This window comes from Ctenopharyngodon idella, chromosome 8 (genome assembly GCF_019924925.1).
Source record: "Ctenopharyngodon idella isolate HZGC_01 chromosome 8, HZGC01, whole genome shotgun sequence".
In the NCBI taxonomy this organism is placed as follows: domain Eukaryota; kingdom Metazoa; phylum Chordata; class Actinopteri; order Cypriniformes; family Xenocyprididae; genus Ctenopharyngodon; species Ctenopharyngodon idella.
Window position 1 is genome coordinate 5,098,749 of NC_067227.1, and position 4,777 is coordinate 5,103,525.

Sequence of the window (4,777 nt, forward strand, 5' to 3'; positions counted from 1 at the left end):
CCTGAGCTTATCAACACCTGCCCTAAGCCCTAAAAAACTACAGCCATGTCAGCCTTAATCCTATTACACAAGCTCGGCGGGGTCTCTCCTGATTGCATGAATAATGCCTCAGTTTCAGACTGCTGCCGCAATGGACGGCTCTCATTAGAAACTTCAGATATCCACGCCGGTCCAAGGCGCTGAGTGCGTCACATACTAACAGACTGTCAGAGACGGATTTCTCTGCTCTAGTGTGAATCCACTTAGATAGCACTGACAAGAGAATGAGCGAGACCTTCATATCCTCCAATTAGACCAGCAGTCTGCAAGAGCGCTCCTCTGGGAACTTTCATGTCAAACCTGAAGGTGAGGATTGGTGTTAGCCAGCGGGTTAATCCACTACACTGAGAGATAAAGTGGCAGATATGATGTATGACCATAGGCAAAATGTACTCCAGGTGGGGGACAATCATTTTTATACTTTCATATACACTTACGGGGTAGAGCTCTGTCAGGACAGGATTTTTCACCCACTGACAGAGTATGTATTTGGTCAATTCAGGTAAATTGAGATGACTGTCAAAAAGTGACACACTGTACCTGAATTTCACCATATACTGTAGTTTCTTCAACTTATGCGCACTTTTGGTTCTGTTGACTTTTACAAAATTAAAACACACTTTTCACACACCACTAGTTAATTGCATTTGTCCACTAACAATGTCAGCGGACACTGATACTTATACATAATGATCATGGATTCATCATGAGAGAATTCTGTTTGAAAGTAAGTCATGAACATTATATAAAATATATATATATGACAGTGATGGAAATGACAATATGTTTTTTTGGTAACACTTTAGTATAGGGAACACATATAAACTATTAACTACGACTTACCCCTCAATAAACTCCTAATTTACTGCTCATTAATAGTTAGTAAGGTAGTTGTTAAGTTTAGGTATTTGTATAGGATTAAGAATGTAGAATAAGGTCATGCAGAATAAGGCATTAATATGTGCTTAATATGTAATAATAAACAGCCAATATTCTAGTAATATGCATGCTAATAAGCAACTAGTTAAAAGACTCTAAAATAAAGTGTTACCTGTTTTTTTTTATTTTTTATCTTGCAAATAATAACAATAATAATAAGGTAACACTTTACAATAATGTTTCATTATTTAACATTAGTTAGCTACTTAGTTAACATTAACTAAGAATGAACAACACTTCTACAGCATTTATTAATCTTAGTTAATGTTAATTTCAACATTTACTTTATTAAAATCAAAAGTCGTATTTGTTAACATTAATTAATGCACTGTGAACTAACATGAACAAACAATGAACGACTGTATCTTTATTAACTAACATTATATACTGTAAGAAATGTATTGTTTATGGTTAGTTAGTTCATGTTAGTTAATGCATTAACTAATGTTAACAAATGAGACCTTATTGTAAAGTGTTACCAATAATAATAATAATAAACATTTTTGCACTTTTTACATAATTTAAATAATCCAGTTTTATTTTTCTTTGTCTTCTTCACAAATTACATTTAATATTTAATTTCAAGCATTTTTGTTTAACAAAAAGTTACAAAAATACATTTTAATAATAAAATATTTAAGGCTTTTTGTTTCACTTTTTGTTTAGATAATCATACAGTTTTAAACATATAATAGGTTAATTCATATTTTTGTAATGATTTTCATAGTTTAAGATTGAAAGTCTGTCTGGTATGATAATTAAATCTACAGTGTACATAGCAAAAATAAAGTCAGTTAATATAACATCAACATATATACTTTGTGTGTGTGTGTGTGTGTGTGTGTGTGTGTATATATATATATATATAGTTAGTTAGTTAATTGATTAATTATTAAAAAATTTAAAAAAATATTATTATTATTATTATTATTAATACATGGGTTTCAAAGGATAGTGAAGGGGAAGCAGCACCAAGATGTGCAGCATACATAGGAACTTCTTCAATATTGTTTGCAAAGCATCTCTTGAGAGAATTTTAAATCTAGACAAAGAAGCTGCTATATTATAAGATTATGATTTAGTGAAATCAGCACTCATGTACTAGAATGAGATCACAGATAGAGTCTGAGTCTTGTCAAGAAAAGTCTGTGTCAGTGACATATTTAAAAACATCTTTGTTAAAGATTGGAAAACTGTAATACATTCAAAAATGTACACTGGTCCACGAACACGTTGCCTTCCTTCTTCACTATAAATGCTTAGTTAGTTCAAAGCCACAGATGTGAACTGGAATGAAAACAATATGACAACGTCCTAATTTGCCATTGAGGAAAGCCACAATTAGCTCTCAACATTTTATGAGCCTTGTTTCCTTGGTGGAAATCGGATCTGTGCTGAAATAGTCCATGTCCGACACATCAGCCTACATTAGGAGGTTTGATGCATGTGTCAGAGCATGTTTAACTCCACGCACTCGGCCGTGAAGAACTTAATGAATCAGGCACTGAGCTCTACTGTGAATATGACTGACTGAGAAGCAGGTGCAGGAACTCTTTATTCATGCCAAAGTGCTCATTCCTGTATTCCATGTAGGCTACTCATCATGTATGTCTTAATACTGGATAAAACAAAACTCACAATGTATATAGATGGAAATCATATGATTTATTGCTATATCACAATGAAGTAAATTTTAAATCATTTCAATATGTTGCTATGAGCAGATGTTGCCATGTCCATATGTTTCTTAATTTTTATATGCATACTTTTTACTAATAGTTAATTTATAGTCAAGTTTTATCTTTGTCACTCCTCAATATCACTTTCATTGTATTATTCATTAAACTAAAAAAAGTTATTTCCTTAATGCCATCATCCTCCAGAAAGTGACAGTGTTGCATTAGTGATCAATTGAAAATATATTAAAATAGAAAACTTATTTTATATTGCAATATTTCACAGTATTGCTGTTTTTACTGTATTTTTGATTAAATAAATGCAGCCTTGGTGAGAATAAGAGACATGCTTACATAAACATTAAAAAATCAGTAACACTTTACAATAAGGTTAATTAAAATTAACTAACAGTGAACAATACTTCCACAGCATTTATTAATCTTAATGTTAATTTCAACATTTACTAATACATTATTAACATCAAATGTTGTATTTGTTAACATTAGGTAATGCACCGTGAACTAACATGAACAAACAATGAACAGCTGGATTTTTATAACTAACATTAACAAGATGAATAAATACTGTAATAAATGTATTGGTCATTGTTAATTCATCTTAGTTAATACATTAAATATAGAGTTCTGTCATGAAACTCTAGATGGCGCATGCTGATGAGTCTTAACGCAAGCTGATGATAATTACAGCTTTAAAGGATTAGTTCACTTTCAAATGAAAATTAGCCCAAGCTTTACTCACCCTTAAGCCATCCTATGACTTTCTTCTTTCTGATGAACACAATCGGAGAAATATTAATAAATATCCTGACGCATCCGAGCTTTATAATGGCAGTGCGCGTTACCAAAAGAGTATGAGCTGAAGAAAGTGTCTCCATCCACTTGTTTTTGATAGATGGATGTGGATGGATGCACTTTCTTCAGCTCATACTCATTGATCTCGTTCACTGCCATTATAAAGCTCAGATGCGTCAGGATATTTATTAATATTTCTCCGATTGTGTTCATCAGAAAGAAAAAAGTCATATACACCTAGGATGGCTTGAGGGTGAGTAAAACTTGGGCTAATTTTCATTTGAAAGTGAACTAATCCTTTAACTACTGGCACAAGCTGATTGGTCCATGTCACATCTGCAGCCAATGAGCTTGTTGCTCACACATTTAAATTACTTGCAGCAGCGTATCGGCGTGTGTATTGGCAGTAGCAAGTTCCTGTACTTGCTCTGCAGCAGCAGCAATAATCAGCAGCAGCAATAATCTACAACAACAGCTATAATCTACAGAAGCAGCAGCATAGCAGATCTATTCCGCCAAGACCAAATACATTAACATTGTCATATCCATTACCATGCTAACAATCTTCCGAGAGTTGTCATGATAGAACTAATAATAACAAATGAGACCTTATTGTAAAGTGTTACCAAAAATCTTCAGACCAAAAACATTTAAATGGTAGTGTGCATATGCCGTTCAAGAAGCAAAAAATAAAATATATTTTTTATGGCATGAATAAGCTGAAATGTCTGGGTTTAAAGTGAGCATGAAATGCAAGCTGTGATCATCCCTTTTTCCCTATTGTGACGCGTATCCAAGTAAAGCAGCTTCTCAGACAAGAAAAAAAAAAAAGAAAGTAGGACGGGACTTGATTTTGTCCATTTGGAATTGATTGACCAATAGCAAACCACCAGACATCCAATCTCACGTGAATGACAGGTTGCCCTGCCCTCGTGCGAGTAAACACGTCATCATTGAAGAGGGGAAGGGAAGTTATTTTGATGAAAGATTACAAGGGCACATTAATAAAATATAAATAAATAAATTGATGTGCGCACGCAAAACATTTATAATAAAATATTGCAATATTCCATTAAATAAAAAAATAAAAAAACTGTCAATTTTGATTTTACGGCGAATTTAATCTCGGTATATTTTTTGAAAGCCCTACCTTTGTATAAGTACTTCCTTAAATTGCATTTAAAAAAAGCATAAAAGGTTGTGTTATGGTTGTGTAAGGTCCACCTTTCAGTGTAAAACTATAATCCGACTCACATACTGTAATGATTATGTATAAATTCTGACCAAAACTGAACTCCTTTCCACACAAG